Raw genomic sequence first — 17,885 nt, forward strand, 5'->3', positions numbered from 1 at the left:
CACAAGAGCGCATCTATACTGTCATGTGCTTTTGTGCAAGAGATGTGCTTTTGCGCAAGAGCGTCTATGGCAGTGTGGACGCTCTCTTGCACAAGAAAGCTCTGATGGCCATTTTAGCCATAGGAGTTTCTTGCGCAAGAAATTCATGTTGCCTGTCTACACTGCCCTCTTGCACAAGAGCGCTTGCGCAAGAGGGCTTATTCCTCGTGGGGAGAGGAATAACTCTTCTGGAAGAAGCCCTGTTTTCCGATGCTAGAATGTAAATTTACTTGCGCAAGAACACGCATGCAGTGTAGACAGCCGGCAAGATTTTGCTCAAGAACAGCTGTTCTTGTGCAAGAAGCTGCCAGTATAGACGTAGCCTCAAGGTTTATTACTAAAAGAAAGAAAAGCATGAGAGTAAGGTTGTTAAGGAGAATACATTACATGCATTGAATCACCAAGTTCTCAATGCAGGCTCTTAGCAGAGATGTTATAAACTGCTATCTTGTAAGTGTCTGGTGTACATCCAATATCAGGATGGGTTCACTGTTCTTTCCGGCTCGTTGTTCCCTGCAAGGCTGCATCCGGAATCAGGAGCTGAACTGAAAACAAGATGGAGGGTGCCACATGGCACTTATATACCTCTCCTGGCATCTTCCTAGCCAGAGTAGGTCACATGGTTGAGTGGCCTATCTCTGTTTCACATGCTGGTAGCCATTATGCCCTGGCTGGTTTGCAGGTATCAGTCACATTCCTCAAGTGTGTATTGGCACTAGAAATTCATTGTCTCCTTGCTAATTAGCATAGCCACTGGCTGAACATTGTTTGTCTATTACTCTGTCTGAGACAGAGAATTTTCCAGCATCAACACAGTATATATTTATAACTCCACATATAGATATTATACAAGTACATGAACAGCATATACAGACTCAGTAGAACATAAGCTTTCATGTGACACCTCAGATGGCCCCCTTTGTACCAACTTTTGGGGCAACCCCACCCTCATGGGTGCAACAGTGATCTTTAGAATCCAATAACGTGACACGCAGACCATTAGTGGTCCGTGGACCACACTTTGAGAACCATTGATTTAGAACCTATTTTTTTAATTCCGATGAGCCATATATATTTGCTAGGCCCTATGCTTGGAGGTGAATTTAGATGTATATAACATATCTGGAAAGAAAACAGATGCTGGTTTGTGTGGATGAGGAGAAAACACAGCAGAAGGCAAGCAACAATAAACTAGCAGGTTTCAAAGTTCATGGTTGAAGGATGAAAATCTAAAATGTATAAAGCTTGACAGATATAAATACTTAATGTAGTGAATTGAATGCTTGTCAAAAGTGCTAAATTAAGCACTCTGCAGACTATATTTCACGGTTAGTCCACAGGACAAAAATAATATACAGCATGAACATTTGACATACCAATTTTCCTATGTGTGCCCTATTATTATAACTCAATCTTTAAATGAAAGAACAACAATTAGGAATGGGAGAGTAGTTCAGTCTTTTGGTCTATTCCGTCCATATGAGACTAAAATATAAACGCCAGGGTGCAATTACAGCTGGTCTGGATTTTTTTATGAAACTTATTTTCTCAGAAAATGCTAATTTTGTTTAATCATCCATTTTGGCAAATTTCTCATTTCAGATTTTTTGGAATTTTTTTTTGAACTGTCAATGTTCTATTTTAATTTTCCTGAAACACAAATGTTCTATTTTGTTTACAAACTTTATTTTTCATTAAAAATGTAACAATAAATTTATAAAAGTCAATATAAAAATGGAGCATTTCCATATTATTGAACTGGAACATTTTTATTGCCCAATCTATTTTTTTCTTCAGATTTTCAGTTCATGAACATTTTTGAGACTTTTGACTTTTTATGGAATCATAGAATACCAGGACTGGAAGGGACCTTGAGAGGTCATCGAGTCTAGTCCCCTGCCCTCATGCCAGGACCCAGAACTGTCTAGACCATCCCTGATAGACATTTATCTAACCTACTCTTAAATATTTCCAGAGATGGAGATTCCACAACCTCCCTAGGTAATTTATTCCAGTTTTTAACAACACTGACAGTTAGGAACTTCTTCCTAATATCCAACCTAAACCTCCCTTGCTGCAGTTTAAGCCCATTGCTTCTTGTTCTATCCCCAGAGGCCAAGATGAACACGTTTTCTCCCTCCTCCTTATGACACCTTTTTAAATACCTGAAAACCGCTATCGTGTCCCCTCTCAATCTTCTCTTTTCCAAACTAAACAAGCCCAATTCTTTCAGTCTTCCTTCATGTTCTCTAGAATTTAATTATTCTTGTTGCTCTTCTCTGGACCTTCTCCAATTTCTCCACATCTTTCTTGAAATGTGGTGCCCAGAACTGGACACACTACTCCAACTGAGGCCTAATTAGCGCAGAGTAGAGCAGAAGAATGACTTCTTGTGTCTTGCTCACAACACACCTTTTAATGCATCCTAGAATCATGTTTGCTTTTTTTGCAATAGCGTCACACTGTTGACTCATATTTAGCTTGTGGTCCACTATAACCTCTAGATCCCTCTCTGCTGTACTCCGTCCTAGACAGTTGCTTCCCATTCTGTATGTGTGAAACTGATTGTTCCTTCCTAAGTGGAGCACTTTGCATTTGTCCTTATTAAACTTCATTCTGTTTACCTCAGACTATTTCTCCAATTTGTCAGGATCATTCTGAATTATGATCCTATCCTCCAAAGCAGTCGCAACACCTCCCAGTTTGGTATCATCTGCAAACTTAAATAAGCGTACTCTCTATGCCGATATCTAAATAGTTGATGAAGATATTGAACAGAACTGGTCCCAGAACAGACCCATGCAGAACCCCACTTGTTATACCTTTCCAGCAGAATTGTGAACTGTTGTTAACTACTCTTTGAGAACGGTTATCCAGCCAGTTATGCACCCACCTTATAGTAGCCCCATCTAAGTTGTAATTGCCTAGTTTATTGAAAAGAATATCATGTGAGATGGTATCAAATGCCTTACTAAAGTCTAGGAGTACCATGTCCACCGCTTCTCCCTTATCCACAAGACTTGCTATCCTATCATTTTGTTCTCATTCAGGATCAGAAATTTTTCTCAAATTCTCAGAGGACACAAAAACATTTTCTGCTGAGCTCTAGTGCCATTTAAGGTCAGCATTGGTGGTTTTATGAGGTTGTCTCCTATTCATTGACGCTATGACTAGACTATAGGAATTTGTCAGCAGAGGCAATGCAAATGAAGCGTTCATTAGCATTTCTTGCACTGTCATTTGCATGGACTCTTTTGATCCTTTTTGTGGGCGAGGTTTTTGCACAAAAAAAGGCAGTGTACATGGGGCCATTTTGTGCAAAAAACCCTTTTGCGCAAGATCCCTTATGCCTCAAAAAAGGAGGTATATAGGATCTTGCGAAAAAAGGTTTTTTTTTTTGCACAAAATGGCCCCATCTACACTGCTTTTTTGTGTACAAAAACCTCTTCCACAAAAAGGATCATAAACTATGCAAATGGCAGCATAAGAAATGCTAATGAGCGCTTCATTTGCATTGCCTCTGCCGACAAATTCCTGTAGTCTAGACGTAGCCTAAGAAACAGAGATGAGATGCCACCAAAGAGTTATCAGTTGCTACCAACCTGGGCAGCAACTGAAATGTCAGAAATAATTTTAAATTCATGTTTAGTTTTGCTAAATTATTTGATTAAAATCTCAAAACTAACTTCACTTTAGTTTCATGTCTCCTTCCCCACTCTGGCATGATAAATGCACGAGTGGGGGCCAGCAAAAGTACTCCAAAACCTTATCTACCAGGCTTTGGTATAAAACTTCCCCCTAAAATCATAACAATCTAGATTTTGGGAATAAAATCTCCGCTGCCACCACCCAAATATTAATAAAGAAAATCAGGGGAGAGACTACTTGGGAAATCTCACCCCTAAAGTACAAACCAGGACACAACCATTAACCAATACCAAGTTAATAAAAATAAAAGAGAAAACTTTTATTATCACCACACTATTCCTGTTGCAAGCATAATGATTAGATGGAAAAATAACAAAATAATATATTCATGGAGAAACTCCATGGGCCTAGAACTTAGTTACAAAGGAAAGCCAGCACATCAGATCCCATTTTCCAAACCATAAACAATAAAACCTAACTGATCTATCTAAACTTTATCCTACTTACAGACCGTGAAGAGTATTTTCTTAGATGTGGAGAAATTGGAAAGGGTACAGAGAAGAGTGACAAGAACGATTAAAGGTCTAGAGAACATGATCTATGAAGCCAGGCTTCATGAACTGGGCTTGTTTAGTTTGGAAAAAAGAAGATTAAGGGGGGGACATGATAGCGGTTTTCAAATATCAAAAAGGGTGTCACAAGGAGGAAGGAGAAAATTTGTTCCTCTTGGTTTCTGAGGACAGGACAAGGAGTAATGGGCTTAAAGTGCAGCAGGGGAGGTTTAGATTGGACATTAGGAAAAAATTCCTAACTGTCAGGGTGGTCAAATATTGGACTAAATTGCCAAGGGAGGTGATGGAATCTCCCTCTCTGGAGATATTTAAGAACAGGTTAGATAGACATCTGTCAGGGATGGTGTAGATGGAGCTTGGTCCTGCCTTGAGGGCGAGGGGCTGGACTCGATGATCTCTTGAGGTCCCTTTCAGTCCTATGATTCGAGGTTTGTTCAGGACAAAAGACAAAGTATGTTATACAATCTTCAAAATCCTTTTAGGTAGAAAAGTCTAATTTTGCTTTACAGAATTCTGCTTTCCAAAACCAATGCACAAATGGGAAAGCTTTCTATATCCCCTGCCCCAAATCATTAAAGACCAGCAACAACATGCAAATTATTTGATCTTCTTAGCCATGCTATTTTTTACCCCAGAAGTAGCTAGTGATTTGGAGTGATTCATTTTTGGGGTATTGAACATGAGGCACCTAGACCTGATTTTCAGAAAGTGGGCTCTTGGCATTTTAAAAAACCAGCTCCCTTTAAGGTATCTCAAACTGAGTGCCTCAAAATGGGGGCACTCATAATCACTAGAACATAAGAATGGCCATACTAGGTCAGACCAAAGGTCCTTCTAGCCCAGTATCTTGCCTTCCAACAGTGGCAAATGCCAGATTCTCCAGAGGGAATGAACAGAACAGGTAATCATCAAGTGATCCCTCTCCTGTGATCCATATCTAGCTTCTGACAGAGGCCATGGACACCAGCTCTACCCATCATGGCTAATAACCTTCATGAATTTATCTAGCTCATTTTTTAACCTTCTTATAGTCTTGGACTTCACAGCATCCTCTGGCAAGGAGTTCCACAGGTTGACTGTGCGCAGCATGAAGAAAAGTTTCCTTTGTTTGTTTTAAACCTGCTACCTATTAATTTCATTTGGTGACCCCCTAATTCTCCTAATGGGAACAAGTAAGTAGCTTTTTCTTATTCACTTTTTCCACACCAGTCATGATTTTATAGCCCTCTATCATCTCCCCTTTATTCTCCTCTTTTTTAAGCTGAAAGTCCCAGTCTTTTTAATCTCTCTTCACTAGTCACTTTTGAAAATGTTGGCAATTTGTCTGCAATACTGTGTACTGCTAATTGACACTGCTGTCTTCTATGTCCTATAGCACTTATGCCAGATGTGCTTTGTAAACTATTGCTAGGGTGACCAGCTAGCAAGTGTGAAAAATTAGGTTGGGGTGGGGGTAATAAGTGTCTATATAGGAAAAAGACCGAAATATCAGGAATGTCCCTTTAAAATTAGGATATCTGGTTACTCTAACCATTGCCCCCATGTTGTCATATAGGATCCAGACTGGGCTATGTGTTGCACCTGCGGTCCCCTTTGTGTGCCTTCCACTGTCTGTCTATCTGGAACTGATTATCCTCTAAACTTCACAAACAAAATGGCTCCAGTGCCAGTGGGGAGTAAGAATGTCCCATCTAATTGGCTTATGACTGGCCATGTAGGGTGCCTCTACACTGCACCCTTAGCTCAAAATAAACTACACAATTTCAGCTACACAAATTGCGCAACTTATTTTGAGTTAATTTCTAAATAAACCGCTATTCCAAAATACCCCTTAATCTTTGTGGAACTAGGTTTATAGGGACATCAAAATAGCAAGGCCATTATTTTGAAAGCTATTTTGAAATAGCAGGCATGCTGTCAAGATGCAGAATACACTATTTTGGGATATCGGAAGTATCCAGAAATAGTGCCGCAGTGTAGAGGTATACCTAGAGTTCACCATCATATCTTAATTTTTGCCTTGCTTTTGTATCTTCGGGTACGTCTAGACTACATGCCTCTGTCGTCAGAGGCATGTAGATTAGGCTACCAGACATAGGAAAATGAAGCGGCGATTTAAATAATCGCCGCTTCATTTAAATTTACATGGCTGCCGCGCTGAGCCGACAAACAGCTGATCAGCTGTTTGTCGGCTCAGCGCGATAGTCTGGACGCATGGGTGTCGACAATCGCGCTGAGCCGACAAACAGCTGATCAGCTGTTTGTCGGCTCAGCGCGGCAGCCATGTAAATTTAAATGAAGCGGCGATTATTTAAATCGCCGCTTCATTTTCCTATGTCTGATAACCTAATCTACATGCCTCTGGCGACAGAGGCATGTAGTCTAGACGTACCCTTCGTGAACTCTTGGTCTTCACACACTCTGCTCTACCAGAGTTACTAATGGTTGGGGTTTCCCCTCAACTTACTGTTGGATTTTAAACAGTATGGAGTGAAATCCTGACCACACTGATATCAATGGCAAAACTCCCAAAAGATCTCCCACTAGGACCAGGATTTCAGGCCACATCCCTTGCTCCTTCTTTGACTCTGCTCACTTGAATCACACTGCCCTCTTGCTTCCCTGCCCTTCTTCTCCCTCTCTCCTCCAATTTCCCTTATGAGTTATTTTTTCTGTATTATCACACAACTTTACATACATTGCAATACCATGACAGCATGCCACTCGGTGCGTTGTGACAGGAACAGTACACACTTCATTAACATATCTTTGGCCTGCAAATGGACTGCACTGTTTCAGAGGGAGGCAGAAAAAATTGTGTGTCTCTGCACACAGAGGGTGTGTCTAGACTACATGCCTCCTTCGACGGAGGCATGTAGATTAGCCAGATCGGAAGAGGGAAATGAAGCCGCGATTAAAATAATCGCGGCTTCATTTAAATTTAAATGGCTGCCCCGATCTGCCGATCAGCTGTTTGTCGGCAGATCGGGGCAGTCTGGACGCGATGCGCCGACAAAGAAGCCTTTCTTCATCGGCACAGGTAAGCCTCGTGAAACCAGGTTTACCTGTGCCGATGAAGAAAGGCTTCTTTGTCGGCGCATCGCGTCCAGACTGCCCCGATCTGCCGACAAACAGCTGATCGGCAGATCGGGGCAGCCATTTAAATTTAAATGAAGCCGCGATTATTTTAATCGCGGCTTCATTTCCCTCTTCCAATCTGGCTAATCTACATGCCTCCGTCGAAGGAGGCATGTAGTCTAGACACACCCAGAGTGCTGTAACATTCTTGCCAATAGAAAGAAAGATCAGTGCTTTGATACTGCCTGCCTACTAGGACTGCTAGTTCTGACTATAGTATTTGTCCAAAGTGAATCTGGAAAACTATGCTAACTAGTTTTGTCACCAAAACTTATGTTAACACCCAAAAGTTGACAAAAGAAAAATTGCTCCCTCTTTTGACAGATCATGTCCACACTAGGGGCACCATCATCCACAGTGTGAGCGATCCACTGTGGATATGTATCTCACAGTGCCATGTTGTGGGTAGGCAGAGATGACCCCTGTGCATCTTGGGATTTTCCCTTAGTTCTCCCCCTCAGCTGCTGGGAGCAGCATCATGAGTAGCTCTGTGAGCTGAGAAATGTCAAAGCAGCCTGCCCCTTTCCCCCTGCAGCAGCAGTCTGCCTGCTGCTGTGTTCTTAGTGCAGGGCAGAACAGGAACAGTCCAATGATTTGCTCTTTGTTTGTTCCCCAAATGGAGCAACTCACTCAGCTGTCAGATACTTCCCAGAGCTTTGAAAGGGAAAGGACCTGTGCCTGCAGAGCAGCAAAGATCAAACACTGAGCAGAGCCATGAGGGAAAGCATTACAGGATACTGGCAGAAGCCAGTTCTGTGGACAAAACAAACAGTGTTTACACTGGCTCTTTGTTGATGATAAAGTGAGAGGAAAAGTCTCTTGTAAGGGTTGAATTTTTTTTTGCTGCAGGAACTGGGCATTTTTCTCAACAAAATCTCATTGCAGTGTTTATGCTCACTGTTTTGAGGTCAAAATTAGTGTCCTAATTTTGGGTCCTGAAACTCCTTCACTTAGCTCTTTGTGGGAGGCATCCAGGACCTTTCAGGATTGGGGCCTAATCCATTTTGTAAATATTAGTCCATGTTGCATGTGTACCATGACAAAGTTATTTCCACATTACAATAGTTGCAAATTATACCTAAGAAGACACTTACAAGGTTATGCCAAAAATTGTATTTAGCTTTAAAAATTCTGTGAATCCTTTTCTACTATCCTTCTGAAAGCATCTGTAATATTTTTCTTTGTTAAATAAAAATGCCAGCAATGCTAGCTTATCTAATCCAAGCACATTATGAATCTTTTTTTTGATCACCATGTATTTCATATGATATGAGCACTCATGTGATCATATTTTTTGTATGTTTCTGCTTTTCTTTTTTTTTGGTAGTACATTACCTAAGTGGTCAAATGGAATTGAAGAAAAATCCTTCAGCGCAAGTACAAAACTCACACATTACTTTCCGGCAATGTGTATAACACAGCAGAAAGGGCACAGCATGGACTACTTTTGCCACACTATATCTCCTATTCCAAAGGCACTTCTGCGAATAAAGCCACAACAGGCATGCTCAAGAGGAATGTTCAACCTCTTTTTATTTAAAAAATGTCTTTATTAGTACAAATGATGTTCTGCCTACCCACATTATCCCTGTGGTTTCAGATGGGTATCACATCCTCTTCTGATCTGGAGCGAAGTTCATTCCTGTGCATGGGCCAGCAAAAGGCTTATGCATCACCTGAGTGCCGTTCAAGCCCTATTTTGAGGGCTTGTACCAGCTGTCTTCACAGGGTGAATTTTATCCTCAAGCAGTGTTGAATGTGCTGTTTAAACACTATGCATTGCACTGGGGGGATGGCTTCATTCCATGGACTTTATGTATCCCTTAACTGTCTCACGGGTGTGGCATAAGGCTTAGCTAATGTTTGTAAAGTGTTTGCAATCTTGGACTGGCAGGGTCTAAGACATTGTTACCATTGTAATTATTAACCCAAATTTCTCTATAAATGCAAATGTAAAAAGGTATTATATCATCAATAGAGCATGCCATTCAAATACACCCATTTACCCCCTATAACTCAAATATTAAGGCAAGTGAAATTTGTATCCATTTTAGGAAAGTCAATTAACTGGCTGTAGTTCATTTGCCTGCGGGAGTGGAGATGTGAATTGGCCAGAGCACAATTTTCATGAATCACATTTCAGCTCTTAAGCAATCTGGATGTATTGCATCAGATCCATTTGTGGATAGCCAATCAAAGAATAAATCATGAAGCAAGGAATGAGACTATTAAAATAATTAAGAGAACCCAAATACAGCACATCACATTCCCTTCAGCAGCAGGAACAGTTTAAAGTAAATTTAAACAACAAACAGTAGGGAGACCCATTAAATTCCTGTATAATTTGTCATCTTCTGATGCAGCTGCAGCTCCCATTGTAGTGTATGGTAATAATAGAGCATGTGTGTAAAACATAGCTAGAGAAGATAATTATCCAAATCTAGGTCTTTTATTCCCTTGGTTAAAAGTCTTGTTCAGTACTTTTCTGAAGATTCAGGGTTCTCAGACACCTTCTTGATGCATACACTTTAACTTTGCTGGGTACTGATCCACATTTCTGGGTTTTTTGCCTAGGGCTGCCAGCTGACATGGGAGAAAGGTATAACTTTTTATTAGGGGTGGACAGGGACAATATTGCTTATCTAAACAGTAGGGCCAGCCATCTGTGAGATGACTTCTGCAAGCCTTCTCTCTCCTTTCCCTCCATCATCCCCAAAAAACAACACTGGGGGCTTGTTGTTTTCTACTGGGTTGTTAAGCACCTTTTCCCCCCTCCCTTTTTTTTTGTTTCTTCCCTATATACTGCCCTGTTTGTGATATGCCTATTTGTGAGCTGTCAGGAACTCAAATGGCACTTGGCATGGTTACCTAGTAACCCAGTGAGCTTGGCTGGGTCCAATAAACCCACACTAAGGGTGTGTCTAGAGTACATGGCTCGGTCGATGGAGCCATGTAAAGTAGTTTACTTGACATAGTCAATGAAGTGGGGATTTAAATAATCCCTGCTTCATTAAAATAAAAATGGCCGGGGCACTTCCCGGATCAGCTGATTGTTGGCACAGCGTGGTGGCCATTTTTATTTTAATGAAGCGGGGATTATTTAAATCCCTGCTTCATTGACTATGTCGAGTAAGCTACTTTACATGGCTCTGTCGACGGAGCCATGTAGTCTATACACACCCTAAGTGGCTGTGCTCCCTGGTTGGACAGAAGGGCCAAAAGATCTCTATTTGAGCCTGGTAGGAACAGCACCACATATGTTGGCCATGCTGGCACCTGTGCTAGACTTGTTTCCTGACCACAACTCTCTCTCTCTCCTAATTGGTTCTGTTCTGGCTCCTGGTTGTCACCATTGGCTTGTCTCCTGACCATGACTCTGCTTTTGCCATCTGAGTCTGCTCTGACCACGAGGGCACACTACCTGCACCTCAGTGTGTGACACTTCAGTCTCATTGGCGCAATTGTTTTTAGATTTTTTTAGAATCTAATTTCCCTCTCAGTGAAGTTATGGTTCTATGTAAGCCACTTTATTTCTCATTAATCTCTTCCACCCTGACAGTTTTTCAGCTGTCTCCAGATTTATGATGCAGTGTGGTAGTGTAGGCTTCCCTTAGACAACTTATTCTGTCATTTCATAGACTAAGAAGTGTGGCCAAAAGACTACAAAGGAATCAATCCTCTATGCAGTGGATTGATGCTGCAGTGATCGATCCACTGGTGGTTGATTTAATGCAGGCATGTCCAAAGTCCGGCCCGCGGGCCAATTGTGGCCCGTGTTCTGGTTTAATACGGCCCCCCGGGTAATTTGGCAATATCTATCTTTTATGGCCCCCAACGAATCCATATGTATTGAGATGAATACATTGTAAAATCTCAGTTAATGTCAGTTGGTCTAAATCAGTTATAAATATATTTGGACCCAACATGTATACTTGGTGTTATGTTCCTGTTCATATTTTTTGAACTTAAAAGTTGACAGACAACCTTTATTACCAATAACATGTAATGTACTTTACAATGTTCCTGACATATATTTCAGCTTCCTGGATTTTTTTTTCATCTGGCCTTCAGATATGAAAGGCAGAGTGATTTAACACCTGTTTAGATTTGTCATCCATGTGACGAAATGAAAAGTATGCCATTTGCAATAAACCTTGCATAAAATAGTTAATTTGCATTTAATTTTAATGGTTCAAAGAATGTCAGGCAAAATGGTCGGCCCTCACGCATGTTCACTTCATCAAATCTGGCCCTCTTTAAAAAAAGTTTGGACACCCCTGATTTAATGCATCTGCTTACATGTAATAAATTGATCTCTGAGCACTATCCAGTTGACTCTGGTTCTTCACCAGGATGAGAAAAGTAACCAGAGTCAATAGGAGAGCAGCCTGCATCTACCGTACTGCATGGAAGACACAGTGGTAGGTATGTCAACTTCAGCTATACTATTTGCGTAGCAGAAGTTGCATAGAGTAGATTGATGGGGGGGGGAGGGGTGGAAACTAGTGTAGACAAGGCTTTAGGTGCAGTAAGAATCAGTGGGACTGGCTCAATAGGAGGCACTTTTCCTTTTGTGCCAGTACTAAACAATTCCCTAGCAAAGCATTAAGGAGAATTAGGTTGGTAGAAGAGATGCCTTTTGAATTAACACAACATGTGTAATTGACACCATTAAATATTCAATGACTTTTTTTTCCATTTGATTTATCTCTGGTTTGATCCATTCTACAATGTACTTGTCAACATCTCTTGCAGCTGTGTACCATTAAATGGTCTGTTATATTAGAGGTGGCTGCCTTTCAGTGATGAGCAAAATGATTGCTCTATATAGGTTACAAAGTTTGAGTGCTTTGGGATCTTTAGTACAGCACATTTCATGTAAATGCAGGTTGTCATCATCATTATTAAAGACAAGACCCTTGTTAAAATGTATCCCATAATGAACAACTAAATTACTTTGACTTTGAAAAAAAGCCTGGTGTTTGATGCTCATGTCCTCCATTGAGTTGCTTCGTTATACAGGGTACATCACAGAAGAAACCTTCCATGAAATGGTTATTTATAGCTTCTTTTAATATGGAGCATTTGCTCCATCCCACCATCATAACAATGTTTAAGAACCATTTAACTTTCTCTGTCATGGAATGGGGAGGTTATTTAGCTTAGCTATCAAGATAAGCGCCTTAGAACTACTATAGATAGAGAGATTAGACTGAGGAGAAAAGATTAGGACATAAATATTTGGTATTTGAAATGGTAAATACTAACTATTGCTATTTTAAGAACAAAAATTGTACCAAGGAAAGCTCAGGCTAAAATGGTTCTTCAGAGAGGCACCAAGGCAAAATTATCAGAGGGTAAGAGTCAAAATTAAAGAAAACCAGTGAAGCTTTTCATTTAAATTATGCACCAATTAAATTTCTGCCTCTTGCTGATCAGTCTAATCCTTTTAGAGGCAGAAATCCCTGAGTCATCATCATCATTACTGCCACCTTTTTGCTTACCTAGGAAAACAAGTGGAAGTCAGTTAGTCTAAACAGCACAGTCCAGTGATTCTGGGGTTGCTCATCTCACCTGAGTAGCAGTTGCTGGAAGGATGTGCAGCAAGTAAATAGTGTGCAGGAAGCCTTGTCTTCCTGGTGTGTGTGGCAATATAATAATGATGATATGAAGCAAAAGATTTTGTTTCTTTCTAAAAAAAAAGGAAGGTTATCTTGCAAGTTTTATTCTAACAATAAAAGAATGAAGATTCAAGGGGTAGCCGAGTTAGTCTGTACAGGATAAACTTAAAAAACAACAAATGGTCTGGTAGCACTTTATAGAGCAACAAAACATGTAGATGGTATCATGAGCTTTCGTGGGCACAACTCTAATGCATGCTGTAAAAACTCCAGTCATCTGAAGAAGTGGGCTGTGCCCATGAAAGCTCATGATACCATCTGCATGTTTTGTTAGTCTATAAAGTGCTACCGGACCATTGATTGTTTTTTAAATAAAAGAATGGCAAGGCCTATCTAAAGTAGAGACTTTTGCACTGGTGTAGTTGCTCCACTGATACAAACCTCTGGTGTCCATATGCTGCACTTTTGTAAAGTACAGCATGCATTAGATTAGAGCAATTTACCCTGGGTTGGTGGTAGCTCTTCTGATTCCAAATTCCCTAATGCAAATTGACCCGAGGGACATTACCACTCTCAAATAGTGAGGCCATTCTGAACTCATACCAATAAAACCTTTCTACTAGACCATTCTATGTTCCATGGAAGTTGCACGTGTAACAGGAAAAACTATTTTGGGAAAGTATTAGGGAGCTTTCAAGATTTCTATTATTATTTTATTAATCCCTTCACCTGTAAAGGCACATGTCTTAGTTACCATGAGTCCAGCAGTAAGGGGTCAGTGGAAGAACATATATTGGAATACAATAGAAATATTTTATATAGATGCTTTCAAACTCAAAAGAATTGTAAGGCAACCTACAAAGCAAGGAATTAGATTTTTGGTACTACATGGACGTAGTTAAAAAACTATAACCTCAGTTATGAATTAGTAATAGCGAGCACACCCAGCTTTGGACATTAGAATTATTTTAATGAAAGCTAAACTTGACAATTGATTTATTTTTCTCATATAATAGTACTAGAAGATTTACCCGGCATTGCTCAGATCCTTAATTAATTTTTGTTTTTTGAAAAATAAAATGCAAATGTGCATGCTTTGTTTAAATCATTTTTCTGGGGTGGGGCTAGGGATGAGGGGTTTAGAATGTATGCTGCTCCGGGGAGAGGACTATCTCAGCCTTCTTTCATGGTAGCAGCTTGGGGTCAGGTGAGAAGCACCTCTCCATGGCTATTTCACCTCCAGTGGGTGCAGCTGGGGGAGGGGTGCATGTTTCCCAGTTGGAGCAGGTCCAGGTTCGTCTACTCCCTGAGCTCCCCAGCCAGAGCAAGGAATGCAGCAAACTGTGCATTTTCCCCTCAGTCACCGATGAAGGGGAACAGTCAGCAATGCCCCTGTATGAATTGGAGGGGTGGAACATCAGCCCTCCACTTCACTAAAGGGTGCCTCAGGAGTGGAAGGCTCAGAGGTGGGGCAGTTCTGGACAGAGGGAGTGTGCCCCCAGCCAGTCCCTTTCACCTGTCTAATGAGTGTCTCTTTTCCATATGGTTTTATGAGCAGCAATCCCATTCCAGGCACATCCCGTTGTCCTGGAACAACCAAATCCTTACTTTGCTTTAAGTTATGATAAGAGGAAGTTGGGTGCTGAATTTGGTGGTCCTAACTCTTAGCATTCAGGAAAAGTTCTTGAACAGATAGACAGACAAATTCTCTCCAATAGGCTGTGTCCAGACTCAAGGGTTTTTTCGAAAAAACTTCACTTGTGTCTAGACTACAGCCGCGTTCTTTCGAAATTAAATCGAAAGAATGCGGCTTTTCTTTTGACGGTGGTAAACCTAATTTCATTATCTCCATTATCTTTCCTGGCACAGAAGTTAAGCTGACTGGTCTGTAGTTTCCTGGGTTATTCTTATTTCCCTTTTTATAGATGGACACCATATTTGCCCTTTTCCAGTCTTCTGGAATCTCTCCCATCATCCATGACTTTTCAACGATGATAGCTAATGGCTCAGATACCTTCTCTGTCAGATGTTTATATATATATGATGGTGCTGGGTCCTGCTGTGAGGGCAGAGGACTGGACTTGAGGACCTCTCGAGGTCCCTTCCAGTTCTAGTGTTCTTTGATTCTATGATTTTGGTTGGGTCCATGACTTGCAAAAAGGACCAGCTACAAAATGTGTAAATCAGAAATTTAATTTTTAAATGGATGTAGTTAAACAGGGGCAAACCCCTTCTCTTGGGCTCGAGGCTGCATGGCCATCCCTCCCTGTCACTCTGAGGGTGGCCTCGCCTCCTCACTGTCACACAACTGTAAAAGTGAGTTCAAACGGAGGAATTAGCCTGCTGTACTGTTCTACTTGGCTGGAGGGCCAGATCATTTGGTGCAGCTATGAGTCCTAGGCCCTTGATCAGGGCAGGACAGCAAACTATGAGTAGGCTCTGGCCTGCAATCAGGGCAAAGCTGGTAAGCAGTCTATGAACCCTGGGGAAGGGTGAGCACCAACAGAGAGGAGGGGCTCAGGCAGAGTTGACAGTAGGGTACCACAGGCACCCTGGCCTAAGACAGGGGTGCTGTTATCCCAAGGTGAGATGGTAGGGGAACACAGGTCCAGCCAACTTCACCATGTTGCAATCCAGAGCCCTAACATTGGCAGAGTGGTTTGCCACTGGGTTAACAGGGATCCACCAGCCACACAGTGATAAGTATTAGGTCAACAGTCAGACTGCTCTCTAGTTCCCCTGGGTTACTTCCTACTTCTACACCATGGTTATCTCCTATCCCTGTGATAGGTGATGAACAGCAGCTCCTAAGCATCTCAGTCAGCCAGCAGCTCTGACTAGTCCTCAGGAGCTTCAGGGGGTAGCTGAGTTAGTCTGTACAGGATAAACTTAAAAAAACCCAAATAGTTTGGTACTTTACTTATGCTACATAGATGACATCTTCATCATATGGACCCACAGAAAAGAGACTCTTGAAGAATTCCACAAAGATTTCAACAACTTCCACCCCACCATTAACCTCAGCCCGGACCAGTCCACACAGGAAATGCACTTCCTGGACACTACAGTACAACTAAATAATGGACAAATTTCTACCACCTTATACCAGAAACCCACCGACCTCTACACTTATCTTCATGCCTCCAGCTTCCATCCCAGACACATTTCTCAGTCTATTGTATACAGCCAAGCCCTGATATAATCGGATTTGCTCCGATCTCACAGACAGAGACAAACACTTACAGGATCTTTATAGAGCATTCCTAAAACTGAAATTCCAACCTGGAGAAGTGAAAAAACAGATTGACAGAGCCAAAAAAGTACCCAGACATGAGCTACTTCAAGACAGACCCAAAAGAGAAAATAACAGAATTCCACTTGTCATTACCTACAATCCACAACTCAAACCCCTCCAACGCATTATACACAATCTACAACCTGTCTTGGAAAATGATCCCTCACTCTCAAAGGCCTTGGGGGAAAGACCTATTCTTGATTAGATAAATTCTTTCCGGTAACCATGCTACACAATTACATCATAATCATCCAGGAACCCAGACCTACAATCAGCTGCGGTGCCAACTCTGCCCACATAGCTGTACAAGTGAATTCATTACTGGAGCCAACCACATAAGCCACCAAATCAGAGGCTCATTTAACTAACTGCACATCCAGTAATTTAAACTATGCCAGCAATGCCCCACTGCAATATATATTGGACAAACTGGACAGTCCCTACAGGAAAGAATTAATGGACAGAAATCAGATATCCGTAAAGGGAACATACTAAAACATGTTGGAAAACACTTTAATCTCCCTGGGCATTCATTAACAGATCTTCACATAGCTGTTTTGTTACAAACCAGTTCCACATACCACTTCCACAGGGAAGGACTAGAACTGTAGTCATTCACAAGTTTGATTCTCACACCCATGTATTGAATAAAGATACTGAATGGCTGGGTCATTATCAACCTACCAAACAATGATGGCGACAATACTCTGTCTATGTAGAATCTCATGATACCATCTACCTGTTTTTGTCAGTCTTTAAATGCTACCTGACCATTTGTTGTTTGCTAATTAATTGTTCTTATCTGCCTCTTTTGACTATCCAGCCATTAGGTACTTAGAAACTATTTGTTTTTCCTATTACATTCCAGCTCAGCTTTTCCCTTGATATATTTTTTTACCCACTGCCTCTTCTTGTTCCACCCTCCCATTTTTTCCTTCTTCCACCCCCCCCTTTCAAATCTCCCCTATTTATTTCAGTCCTCAGGAGGCAGCCCTAGAAACTCCTCTACAGGTTCCAGGTGCAGGCAGGATGCATCCATCTCCTATAATGGCTCCTGAGCCCCAGGACCCATCTTTTGTACTTCTTCTTCCTGTCCCACCCTTCTACTTCCAGCAGGGTGGAGGTGGCTGTCTTTGTTCTGCCCACTTGAGGGGTTGTATTGTAGTCCCTTCCGTCATTCCCTGAGGGAGGCCATGCCTCTTCATTACATGAAAACTCTTATTTCAACTTAAAATTAACTTATTTCAGGTTTAAAATCACACATTTAGTTCAATTGGTGTAACTTTCCTCACCTCGACAAAGCCTCACTTCAGCTCTGAACTTCCTCAAATGTGGGTTTCTTCTGATCTGTGGTTATGGTTTGGCCCCACTCTGTTTCAAATGGAAATAAGTTTTTGGTACTCAAACACTGCAAATGTGTATTACTTTCATCTTCATTGCTTTAGATTGCATGCTTTTATGCAAACTATGAAAATGAAATCTGAGATATTGCCTTCATTAAGGTATAAATGAAACCATTTGCTGTGCTCACAGACATTCTCAGCCTCCTTTTGGCATCAAATGTGTGTTTTA

General features: G+C 41.3%; 1 long non-coding RNA gene across 1 annotated transcript; it reads right to left on the minus strand.

Annotated features, from left to right (window-relative positions):
• Positions 1-450: 450 nt before the first annotated feature.
• On the minus strand, positions 451-16,570 carry LOC142827296 (uncharacterized). Its single transcript, XR_012901950.1, has 3 exons — positions 16,407-16,570; positions 12,972-13,089; positions 451-584 (listed from the first exon to the last, which is right to left on the minus strand). It is a non-coding gene; the product is annotated as an uncharacterized LOC142827296 (long non-coding RNA).
• Between the last annotated feature and the right edge of the window lie 1,315 nt (positions 16,571-17,885).

This window comes from Pelodiscus sinensis, chromosome 2, assembly GCF_049634645.1.
Source record: "Pelodiscus sinensis isolate JC-2024 chromosome 2, ASM4963464v1, whole genome shotgun sequence".
NCBI lineage: Eukaryota > Metazoa > Chordata > Testudines > Trionychidae > Pelodiscus > Pelodiscus sinensis.